General features: G+C 35.4%; 2 protein-coding genes across 3 annotated transcripts in view; one reads left to right on the top strand and one right to left on the bottom strand.

Annotated features, from left to right (window-relative positions):
• Ctnna3 (catenin (cadherin-associated protein), alpha 3) overlaps positions 1 to 13,345 on the top strand; it is a 1,343,755-nt gene that overhangs the window by 441,670 nt on the left and 888,740 nt on the right. The window lies entirely within an intron of this gene.
• Lrrtm3 (leucine rich repeat transmembrane neuronal 3) overlaps positions 1 to 13,345 on the bottom strand; it is a 156,910-nt gene that overhangs the window by 2,645 nt on the left and 140,920 nt on the right. The window lies entirely within an intron of this gene.

Here is a 13,345-nt window from a genome sequence, read left to right as displayed (position 1 = left end):
TAGTAGAAGTATTAAAAAACATTAAAACTTCATTCATTGAAAAATGTAGGAAATTGCCTTTCTCAACTAGAGTAAAATTGTGCTTTTGAACTAAAAATATATTATTTGGCAACCTATACCATCATAAATATAATAAAAGAACTTTTTTTCAGACTTGGGCTTGCATGAAAATCACCTTTCTGTTCTTCAACCACCTGTCCCCATCCTCTTGTCCTTAAAGTTTCTGCTTCAGAATGTCTTGGGTAGGGAATTTGTATATCTTGTGAGTTCTCATTGGATGCTACTGCTATTAATCCACACATCTCGCTTTGAGAACTGCTTCAGAAGAGCATTGTCTAGTCATGTCATTCTGGTGATCGTTATCCATAACCTGTTAATATTTTACCATGAAAATTTCTCAAGACATTAATGTCAGTGGTTTGGCCTATGTATCCAGAATTGAGAGTATAGAGAACTCCTGAAGGTGGATGGTTTCTGTGAACGCCTACATAGCATGTAAGGATGATTCTACTTTGAAGGAACTGGTGATACAGGAGAGGAAAGGACTTCCTTGGGAATGAAAGAAGCAAGATTTAAAGATGTGCAGAACAAAGCTAGCATGACCTTTGGGAACAGAAAGGAGATGTTCATATTAGAGACAACAAGTGGTCTTAGATGAAATCAGATGTCAGAGCCTAGAAATAATTTCCTTTTTTTTTTTGTGCCATCCTGGGGCTTGAACTTACTGCTTGGGCTCTGCCTTTGAGCTTTTGTGCACGAGGCTAGTATTCTACCACTTGAGCCATAGCTCCACTTCTGGCATTTTTGGTAATTAATTAGAAATAAGAGTCTCACAGACTTTCCTGCCTGGGCTGGCTTTGAACTATGGTTCTCAGATCTCAGCTTCCTGAGTAGTTAGGATTATAGGCATGAGCTACCAGTGTCGGGATACCATATTATTTTTCTTAATGAGATAAAAAAATATTCAAGAGAAGGTAGATCTCAGGAGCTTTTAGGTCTAATTTTGGTTAAAAATCTGCTAGATAGGGTTTTAAGGTCTTCCAAAGTTTCAAGTGCTGCAGTTCAATTTTCACCTTGATGTATAGAGAATGTGGATGCTTCATCTGGCTGGGTGGGGTGTTTGAAGGTGAGGTTTGTGGGAGATGATGAATGTTAAACAAGAGAGTTGGAAGGTCTCCAGCGTGGAAACCTTGTTTTTAGAGAGATCAGATGACACATATATACATGCAGACAAACAAACAGACAAACACACACACACGCATAAAACACACATACCTCTCACATTCATCTCCAGAATCCTGAACCAAAATGGACTGATGCAGTATCCTAATGACAAATTCATGTTGCTATAATTCCTTGAATGAAAATTATTATCATTCTTGTCGAATGAGAAGAATGAAATCTCTCTATTTACACCCTCACGCACATATAAGTACATGAAAATAAGTCTCTTTTTGCTTTCTGATCTCAGCTGAGATCAAATCAAGGAAAATAGAATGTCTTAAGTCTTATTCTTTTATTAATTGATTCTTTAGCTTTTTTTTCCTTTCTATGACCACAGCCTTCTCTGCCTCTTTTTCCATTGCTGCCTTTTTATAGACATTTATTTCTCCTTCAGTAAAAATTGGTTAAGAAGATTGTTTCTTGTTTTCTCCTTCAGTTAAAAAGTTAACTTCTAGCAAGGTTTGGTGGCTCAAACCTTTAATCCTAGCTACTTGAGAGGTGGAGGTTAAATCCAGCCTACGCAAAAATTTCATAAGAATCCACATCAATGAATGACTGGGTATAGTTGTGCACGCCTCTCAACACAGCTACTCAGTGAAGCACTTATAAGAGAATTATGGTTCAAGACAGCTTGGACACAAAACAAGACACTATCTAAAATTATCAAGCATAAAAAATATCTGGTGGAGTTGTTTGAGTGGTTGAGTGCCTACCTAGTTAGCAATTTTTAGACTCTCAGTTCAAACCCCACCTAGTATTGCCAACCTCCCCCACCTCAAAAAAATTTTGAATTTATTCTATGGAGATTATTTGTTTATAAAATGAATATTTCAACATGTCAAATATGTAGGACTTAGTCTTTGGATGCAGAAGTGTAATCCAGCTCATCAAATGGAATTGCTGACTAATCCTTCCTATTTATGTGCATTTAAAACACAGAGCGAATTAAGTTAGCTGATATATGCACAAAATATATGCTTTAAAAAATGGCCAAGACCATTTAAAGATCATGAAGAAATGCTTAACAGTAGAATAGCATTCTCTCATTTGAAATAAATAGGAGTTCTTTAAGATAAATAAGAGACAGATGACAGAACTCAGACAACTAAAGCATGCTATTATGTAAAAGTAACTGTGCAGCATGAATTATATTGAAGTTGTGGGAGTGAAAAAAATAGAGCAGTTACTGGGTACATGAATTTTACAGTAGCCTCTGGGAAAGCCATGCTTTGTAATATGTTATGGGTCATATGTCTATCTATGGAATTTTCTATACTTGTTTTAATTTGCCATAGAAACATAGCTCACATAAGTGGAGTCAGTCTCGTTTGACTTGTAATCAACTCTACTGTGAATAATGTGTGATTTCTGTGGACAAAATTTATGAAAAAGAATATTACCTAACTCACCTATTCCATGCATGTTTGTACACATGTGCTTACAAATTTCCACTTGATGTAATAGGGACTGTGGGATTCCTGAGTGCAAGTCCTAATTGGAACAGTATCAACTATGTAGTTAGCACTTTTTGTCTGTTGCAAATGCCTTGAGGGGTTTCTTCTTATTTTGATATGTCTTATTTTGAAACACTTAACCCATGATTCTACAGTGCCAATGTCAAGGTATTTTTTCATATTTAATACTTCTGAAAGTGGGATCATTGTTCTAAGGAGTGCAGATGCTTTCCTGCAAGTGATAGAGTGTGATTACAGTTGGTGACATCTTAGTCTGAAGAAAATGACATATATAGTTAAGCAAGGAACAGTTAACAGCTAACCATATGTTTTGGTGGGTTTTTTTTCGTTAACTTATTTTGAAAATAGAATAGAATATGCACTTACAGTATGCACACATATTGACAAACATATACAGATCCGTATGTACATAATTCATTCATATATACCCATATGTACAGTCAAATGGTCAATTAGTTACAATTTCAAAGTCAGTTAAATTGGGTATGATAAACTCATTTTAGTGATTCATTGATTTTGGAAACTATTATGTATTTGTATTGTTTGGACAAGATAAATGTAAACAGACATACCTATAGATAGACACATAATATGGTATGTATATGCATATTTTTATTAACATATTTTTTCTAATTGAAATCTGGTTAATCTTTAATTATGAAAATTTTGTGCTGAGAATTTTGTTAGAATGGTAAAATATTTTTACATAAAATATTGTTTACACTTAAGTAATTTTTTCCTAATCTCTTAATTGAATTTATTTTTAACATATGCATAACATGTTTGTTATTAGTGACCAATAAAGTGGATAAAATTTGTAAATTACTATGATGCTAGACCATATGTATAGTCTAAATGTTAGTGAATGGATCAAGTGGTCTAGGAAAGCAGGTATAAAGTCAGTGGCTTTCTTTTAAAGTATATGTTGTTCCTACCGTTTTCAGTAAATAAAAGCTCACCAAATACTTACTTTAAATATGATTGTTATATTAAAATTAATAATATGGGCATAAATTTGACTCAGATTTAAAAGATCTAGTTTAGTGTTTATTGAGATGGCACTTTTAGTAGAAGACTGTTGCTTACCAAATACCAATACTATGTAATACAAATACTGTCATGAATGCAGATACTGGGTATGATTTAAAGCCTTGCATTATATTTCTTATAACTCATTACACAAATACAATGAATCTTAACTAGAATAAAATATACCATACTATATACTCTCCTATATAATATAATAACATGTATAACATATTCATTTTCTGAATTGGTTTGGGGAGGATTTTTTTGCATCTAATTATGTTAACTGTTTTTGGAGCAAGTCTTCCTCACAAAAGTATTACATATTTTATTTCTGTGACTTTTCTTCCTCTATATCAACATTACAATGTGTGTTGAGCACTTTCTTAAGGCAGAGTACTACATATTGACATGGAAAAATTAAAAAAGTTCCGTTGTATAGTATGTCGCATACTCCTCAAGCAATATTATACCACGTGCTAGCCCTGAAGAAGGGGGATATAGTTTGATTCTTACCAGAAAGGGAGGTTATCTATTCTTTTCACATTGTAGCCAGCTGTTTGGTAACAGTACATATGACAATTTGTGATAGCTCTCTTATTAAAAAAAAGACTCAGAAGGAAGGACAGTTATTCATATTATAAATAAGCTGCCTAAAATATTTGAATATTAAGCTGCATATGTGATTCTTCACATCAGGTGGAACACTTGATATTGGGGCTTGCGATACTACTGTGAGTTCAGCAATCTTTTTTTTAATTATTATTATGTTGGAAGAAAATATCCTTGGGCCACCAGTGACTGATGGCTGAGTGGGGATGCTGAGGATACCAGCTGGTTTTAAACAAACACTGTGTGGCTCAGATGCTGGTCCATGTAAATCCCATCTGTCACCAAGTGCGGCAAATGCAGCATCCACAATGCTTCCATCAAGTGTCAAGTGACCTTTGTCTTTGTTTTTCCTTCGTGCGTTTGCAGACTAACATGCTCCTCCTCCCTCTCTCTCCTTCTCTCCCCTCTCCCTTCTTTCTTCTCCCTCTCCCTTCTTCCCTTTCTACTCTAACTTCTCCCATTTTCATCCTTGATGCTTCACTTTCTTCATTTTTAGCTGATTTTGTTAATATACACCTGCCCATACTGTTCTGTCCTGTTTCTATTCTGCTCTACTATTTATTGTTCCAGTTTGGAATAGTAATCAGTTGGTTAGGAGAGAAAATAAACCGTAGACCTTGCTACCTAGAATGGTTCAATGAAGGTAGTAGAAGATTTAAATTTAATAAGGCCACTGCTTCCCTAGACCTTTTGCTAGAATATCCATAGAATTCTTCTTTTAAAGAATCCTTAGTTGGAAATGGTGCTGTAGTTCATGTGGTAGAGTGTTTGCCTTGAGCTGAAGAGCTGAGGGACAGCACCCAGGTCCACAGTTCAAGCCCCACACTGACAAAAAATAAAAAATAAAAAAAGAATCCTTAGTTATCTATTCTTCCTCTCCGACAGAGAATAGTTTCTTTCATTTATATGAAAAATTCTTATTAAATTATTTGAAGTTTTCTTTCATTTCTTAGGCCACATTATTTTCTAGGTGAGATAGTTATTATTTTTGGTGGTACTGGTGTTTGAATTGAGGTCCTTGCTAGGCAGATGCTTTACTGCTTAAGTTATGCCCCCCAATCTTTGTAGTTATTTTTTTTTCCAGACAAGGATTTCCATGTTTTGTTGGGGTCTAGACTTGAACCATGATTCTCCCTGTCCCTTTCATGTAGCTGGGATGACAGTCTTGTGATTCCAGATTGTTTTTTTTTTTTTCTTGAAGGCCTCTTTCTAGTTTTTGTCCAGGCAGACCTTGAAACTTAGTCATGCTGATCTCAGCCTCCTGAGTCATTGGGACTAACAAGTATGTACCACACACCTGGTGGAGGTAATTATTCTTAAGGTATATTTTAAAGGAGATTCAGGCGTATGAAAACTTACTTTCCAGAAAGGCTTTTCATATAGAATCTGAGCTGAGGAGTCACGGTATATGCTATCCTAATGATGAAAAATAGTAGCTGACAAATTCGAAAAATTTTCCTTAGGGAAAGTTTCAGTTCTGTGAAACCAGGACTGTCTTGACATTGGTGACATTTGTCTTGGCAATAATTTTCTAGTAACTAACTCAAAATCAGTGGTATGTGCCTAAAATGATAGATATATAAAAATCACTTATCAATGATCATCTTTCCCATGTTCATGTATTTAAGCTTGTGATTATAAAGGAAAATACTTAAAAATGTTTCCAACTTGTGATCAAGACCAATCCTTTTAACTTTATATTCATTGTATGCTTGCACAAATATCTGTGTGCATAGATGAGAATGCACATGTATTTCACATTTTCTAACCAGCTGGTTAGAAGTTACTTAAGCATCTCTTCTGTGGTAGGAAGAATTATTTTAAGAAGAACATACTCTGAAGAACAGAAAATGACAGTATATTTTGGGAGAGAATAATAAAATGCCTGTCTTTCCCTCTCTAAAGCAAAAAGATAGTTTGGTGTTATTTCAGAGTATATTTTCGAGTATATTTTAGAAAATATAAATTCTTCTACTAATAATAAGTATAATATACATATTTCACAAGGGAGATCTTTCACTTTTATAAGTCCAAATGTTACCTATACAATATTCCATATCCCTAAGTTGTGAAAAGGATGATATTCTAGGATTTTTGCATTTTATTACCTGCAAATAGTGAAAAACAAAAACAAAAAACCAGACTTGCTTCATGAAGGAGTGCTTTTTCTGAGGTACAGCCCCATTACTCTCAAGACATATTTTATCTCCATTTTTTGTTTTAATTCAGAGGGATATAATCTTTGTCTTTTCATCTATTAGAGGTAATGGGTTTTCAATAGAGTTGATTTCTACTTATTAGAATACAAAATAAGAAAGTGACATTACAATATTTTTCCAGTTGACAAAAAACACTCTTTTATTTGGCCCTAACTTTGTCTGAAATGGTGCTTTTCATGGCCTCTGACTCCTAATGTCTCTTCATCCCAGGGGTCCTATCTGATTCTAGGAGCATGTACTAGATTAAACAGCTTTGCCAATCCACTGTGACATGGCCTTGTGTCTCGTTCCCAATGTCCCACAACTTGTCACTTATTTTCTGGACATCAACAACTTGTTCCTGCTAGTTCTATCTCTGCTGTTACTATTGTGGTTTAAAGGATTATTACCCGGGTTCACCTTAGTGATTGAAGAATAGTCTTCTTAATCTGTAGCAATGCAAAGGTACTAGGCATTTAAAAGTTCACTTCCAGGGGAAAATTAACCATAGTTGTATTTAATCAGATGTAAGTGATACATATATAATAGAAAATGGTTTCTTTGTCCTACCCTGTTTTTTTTTTAGGCGGGGGGAGAAGGAAGGCCATGCCTGAAGCAATATTAGTTTTTGTTGTTGGAAAGATATGGAATTTGAAATACACTTTTTTTCTGAGAAAATTAATTTCTTTACATGCAATATTTTAAAAATATAATTTTATTATTTTTTGTTTATGTGTTACCGAGCAATTGAACCCAGGGCCTCATGCCTACTAGGCAAGCACTCTACCACTAAGCCACATTCCTAGCCCCTACCTACTGTATTTTATATATACACTTGTGTGTATAATGTATCATGATATTATTGTGAAGTTCTTAACTTCAATTTTTTAATTATTTGAAAACACACTAGGTGATTGCTTTATTTCCTTTTGCTGCCTCTACTTTTTATTTCATTTGCATTCTAATATTCTTCACCAGCCTAAGGTGTTGCTGGGGTAGGTGCAACGGATGTATGTTTAAGGATTAGTTAGTGACATTTGCTTCAGTTGTACTAAACATGAGTTTCGCATATAGGATATTAATTTTATTTATGATAAAAAATTAAAGCTCCAGCCAGGTAGCTTTAGTTATTGAGGAGGCTGAGATGTGAGGAGCCTAGTTCAAGGCCAGCTCAGGCAACAAAGCCCATGAAAACTCTTTATTTCCAGTAAAACTACTAAAAATGGTTAGGAAGTGGTGCTGTGGTAGAGTGGTAGAGTGCTAGGCTTTAGCAAAAGAAGCTCAAGGACAGCGCTCAGGCCTTGAGTTCAAGCCCCAGACTGGCACCAAAAATCCCCCCAAACTCCTTTTTAGGCATTATTTGAATAATAGTGAGACTCCTGATTAAAGCAGCTCTTTTACTGACTAAATTCCCAGCTTGAAAATTTAACTACTAATCTACTACTACTGGTAAGGGTCCAGGCCATGGAGGCAATGTAAGTACTGTCTAAGGAGAAATTCCACAAGTGGTGCTCACACCACAGCTCAGGTCTCAGGCTCCGTGTCAATGGCTGTCCTATCTTAGTTCACTTTCACTAGGATTTCTGCAGTGGTGTCTTTTTTCTCCCCTCACCTCCCCAGCAGCTGTTGGCATTTGTTTAGCTTTTGGTTGATATCTGCCTGCGCACCTGTCTTGAGCCTTCTACGACTTTCTGCTCTGAGGTACGTAAAATGATCCCCATTTTGCAGCTGAGAAAACTACGACTCAGTTTAAAAAAATTAGCCTACACTCATTCTGAAGTTACAGAAGCGATTGCCTGACTTCTTAAGCATTTCATTTTACTGCTTATTTTCACACTGGTCTTGGAGCAGAGAGAAGTGAACATAATGTAATGTGACTGATACTGCTTATATACCTATTCCATTATTTGGGTCCTATGCCACAGTTTTTTTAGTCGGTCGTGGGACTTGAACTCTGGGCCTGGGCACTGTCCTTCAGCGCTTCAGCTCAAGGCAAGCACTTTACCACTTGAGCCACAGTGTCACTTCCGGTTTTTTAGGAGCTAAAGAGTCTCACCAACTTTCCTTGCCCAGGCTGGCTTTAAACAGTGATCCTCAGATCTCAGCCTCCTTTGTAGCTAGGGTGACAGGCGTGAGCCAGCGGCACCCGGTTTGCACGATAATTTTATATTGCTGCTTTGTGCAGTGAGTCCTCGGGAAGAAATATAATATAGCAGGGTTCATGATGTGAATAGATGGTGAAAGCTTAAAAACTGGATGGTTGTCTTATTAATAAATTACCACTGAGAAATACAAGACATAAAGAGAAATGTACAATCTGGAGAATACTTGAGATTGAGACAAAAACCTTAATTACCCTCACATACACACACACAAATGAGATTTTTCAGGGGACACTTAGGGGGCAATTTGGAGAAAATATGTTGATTGGGAAGTTGGTAGACATTTCCCACTCAGATTAACTTTTATATTTTTTAAAAAATTTTTTAAAGAAAGTGCACAGAATGGTATAAAACTTGCAACTATGGTTTGATTTTGTTTGTTTCATATAAAAGCGAGCTTGTCTAAATTTCTTTTTGCATGTGAAACATCTCTAGATACTTGCTAGAGGACAAAGCAGGACTGGGGAAGTGGAAAGCAAACAGAAATAAGGTACAATTTCTACTCTCTGGCAAAATCATAGGCCAGTCAAGGAGAAGTTCTAATAATGCATGAAAGTAAAGGGAAGGTAAGTAGAGTCAAGGTGTAGTATACTCTGTATGGGATATGTTCATATATGTATAGATATGTATGCATATACACATGTGTGTTTCTCTGACTGATTCTTACTATATCATGTATCCTCTGTGGCTTCAAAATGAAATAGTAATCTTAATTTGGAAGTAATGTTGCTGAGAACTGATTCAGTATTCACTTTTATAGATTCTCCCACAGAAATAATATATTTTCATTTAAAACTGACATATTTTCTTGGCGAGCCTTCTCTCTTCTGGAAAATTTTAGCATTTTAATAGTTAATTGGGGTGAGTACAGCAGACTGCTCAATCATTAATTTCAGTTGTCTTGGGTCTACTAGCAAGTTGTATTAAAAACATGTTTAAGAAGTAGTCAAGTAATAGCTTGAATTTCTGAAGCTATCTATAAAAATTTTGAAAAGCTTGGATTTGAAATTCTTTAAAATATTTTATAATTCTTAGATGCAATTCAGGACTTAGGACTCACATTTTTTTGAAAGAGCTATGTTACCAACTAAAGTGGTAATTGCTACTCTGAGATTACAAGTATAGGATAATAAAGCATGAACTCAATGCCAATTTGAAAATATTTCAAGTGTGTGTAATTTTAGAATAATGTCGAAGAAAACAAAGTACAGGAGTGCAATAATTCTTCTAGTACTGTTTGTGTGAAGGGTACATTATAGTTCACTCCTGCAGAGTGAAATCATAAAGTAAGAAAAGTAAATTAAGAGTTCTATTTGAAAGGTCTTAGTTTTCTTTGTAACAAATTATATTTAGAGTTAAAAAATAGTCCCAGATTTTAGTAGTTCTCCATGTGTCTTTGCAAATTTGTATCTAAGTAGTGCCCTCACTTCCTCTAAGTAATTCAGAGTCTTATAAAATGAGATCTCTTTATCTTTGCAACAACAACAAAAAATCAATTTAAATATTTTAATGATGTGACTGCTTTGTGCCTTAGAAAACATGGTGTCTCTATTTCAATTTTGCCACAAGCATAAATAGGAATTAGCCATATGCATTGTTTTCTTAAAATTTTATGACCGGGTCTATAAAAATGAAATAAGAATACTTATTCATCAGCCACTTCATTCATTTCTTCAGTGAAGTTTTGCAGCCTGTCTTCCCTGGGCCCAATGTGCTAACTACTGGGGATGCTCCAAGCCCTTGTACTCATTGTGTCTGCCTGGAGTATAGACATTTTGATGCATGTCTAGTAAATGGAAGGCAGAAAACTGGATACAGGAATAGAGTTCCTCCTTTCTCCTATAGGCATCTTTCCACGTCTCAGTCATTCACTCACCTATTTTCATACTCTTTCTTTGAATCATTGCAAATATTTTCTCAGATCTGCTTTTATAGTGTGTTTGTATGTGTGTGTATGTATATATATATATATATATATATATGTCTTCTGCCATCTTTATCACTACATATGTTTAATACTATATTAGTCCATAACCTTCTTGGGTAAAAGATCTATTGCTATTTTTCTATGCTTTAAACTGTTGCACATTATTTCTTTTTTTATATCCATTTTTCACATTATTTCTTAACTGTAGTTAAAAAATAATTGAATAAATGAAGGAAGGGTATTAATTTAGACTGTGGAGAAACTAAAAACTTCCAAGATGACTAAACTTTACAGAAACATTATGATAGAGATACTATGTGAAAGTCTAATTACATTATAATCCAGGGTAACCTGACTATATTTAAGGTGGAAGTCACAGTGATGAAAGATGTACACTAGTAAGGAGGCACAGTACACTGTATTATGTGTGTTTGAGGGCCTTTATTTTTTTCCTATTTATTTATTGTCAGTTGTGGGGCCTGAACTCTGAGCCTGGGCCCTGTCCCTCAGCTGTTCAGCTCAAGGCTAACACTCTACCACTTGAGCTCCACTTCCAGTTTTTTATTTCTTTTTTTAATGTTTTTTATTGTGAAAATACTATACAGAGGGGTTACAGTTCCATGATCAAGGTAATGAGTACATTTCTTATCAAGCATTGTTGCCTCCTCCTTTGTTTTTCCCCTACCATCCCTTCCCTCCCACCTCCACAACTACACTCCTCCCTCCCAACCCCCACCTAAATTGTAAAGTTCGTTTTTCAACCTAGTATCTCATTGTTACAATGGGTCAACCTTTATTCCTATTTAAACATTTTGTTTTTTATCTTCCCCTCCCTAAATTATACCGACATCAAATACAGTGAAAACAGGGGTTATACATTGGGGGAGGACATACAAAGCAACAAAAAAATCACATGGTACTTTATAATAAAAACAATAGCAAGAAAGAAAAAAACACTTGTGTCCCTATCTTGAGGTTCATTTTGCTTAACTTCATCTTAATTAAGTGAAGTAAATCAAGCCTAAAGAAACACAGGTCCCATGGTTTCCTTTATTTGCAATAACTAGTATATGTCTGGGACAAGTAGAAAAGATGAAAAAGTATGTGCATATGACCAGCTTTTTCTTATGTGGTACTGAGGAATCAAACCCAGGGCCTCATGTATGCAAGGCAAGTGCTCTACCACTGAGACACCTCCTAGACCTCCTTCTTTATTTTTATTTTAATCGTGTTAAAGTTTTTTTCAGTATGAACTATTTAAAAATTATTTGAATATATTTATTATGGAAAGTGGTTCTTCCCCTTTAGCAGCAGCATATTTATTAATAATGAAAACCTATATAATGACCACAATTTATGTTTGTAATAATTGACTATCTTAGAATATTTTTAATTTCTCAGATTTTATTTATAGAATGTATCAATTATATAAAACTTTCAAAAGGAAGGCTAATTACAAAATAATCATAATTTGGTCATTTTCTTCTGTAAATTTCAGAATGCTATGTCTACGTTTTATTCACCAGGACTTTCTACATCTACATTTATCAATCTCTTCAGTGTTTCCTGGAACTGCTCATGATCTCCAGGAGTTTGACGCACCTGCCAAATTAGCTCTCCCAGTAATGGACTCTGCCCTGGACCTGTCAGTGTTAACCTCTGTTTTATTTTTGTAGTGCCAGTGAAAAGTGGTGTTTTTCTCTTACTGAAGCAAAGCAAAATGCCCCAAACTGTGCTCATTTACATGCAAATTTTTCTGCACAGCCCGGTGCCTGCTAAATTGGCACTGTTGCCAGGTAAAGGGATGAGGCCCAGATTGAGACGATGGCCCCCAAACTCTGCTTATCTTGGTGCTGTGTTTCTACACTGGTGTCTTCACACTGCTGTGCAATGAGGTGTAGTTTGAAAACATTCTTTTCCATTTTTCCCCTTCATGCAAGATGTAGATACATTCATCTCAAGAGTTTTATAATAATGATGCAGCAGTTGATGCTTTTAAGCTTCAGTTTGTATATGTCCATAAGAATGACAATAATCAGTTATATCAGAACCTACAAAACCAACAGCCAGTGGTGCTGGTTTGGAAATAAGTGGGAGAGATTTCTGCATGTTAATGACTGATAGGGCATTTTTGGTCTCAGAGAGAGGCTCTGTATGCTATTTCTCTGATTGATGGCATTTATATTTGATAGTCTGTCATGACTTTTGATACCCCATTAACTTTCCAACTGGCTCTATCCTTCCTTTTTTTTAAAGCTTATAGTAGCCTCAGAATTCTTCATAAAATAGACTCCGAATTTCTGACAAATCCCATCGAGAGAGCTTGTTCTGTTTGGCAGGACTTTGACATCCTAATTTTCTTGAGCATTTCTTAGTCTTGTCTAGGCTTTAGAAAGCAGGACTTCAGGAGTACTGAAGAATTACTTATTACTTCTAGTAGCTACTAGTAGTAGCTAGAAGCTAGCTACTAGTTAAACAGCCAGCATCAATTAAATAGAGTAATAATGTCTGAGATCCTTCAAACACTGTAATATAACACCAGTGGTCCCACATGCTCAGAAGGCTGAAGCAGGAGTAAAGCTTGAGCTTAGAAATTGGGAACTACTCCCCTATGACCCAGAAATCCCACTTTTGGGCATTTACCCAAATGTTTACAAACAAGACCACACTAAAGCTACCAGCACAACTATGTTTATTGCAGCATTATTTACTATAGCTAAG

Source organism: Dipodomys ordii, unplaced genomic scaffold (assembly GCF_000151885.1).
Source record: "Dipodomys ordii isolate 6190 unplaced genomic scaffold, Dord_2.0 Scaffold34, whole genome shotgun sequence".
In the NCBI taxonomy this organism is placed as follows: domain Eukaryota; kingdom Metazoa; phylum Chordata; class Mammalia; order Rodentia; family Heteromyidae; genus Dipodomys; species Dipodomys ordii.
The sequence above is the reverse complement of the archived record's forward strand: the minus strand, read 5'-3'. Positions and strand labels throughout refer to the sequence as shown.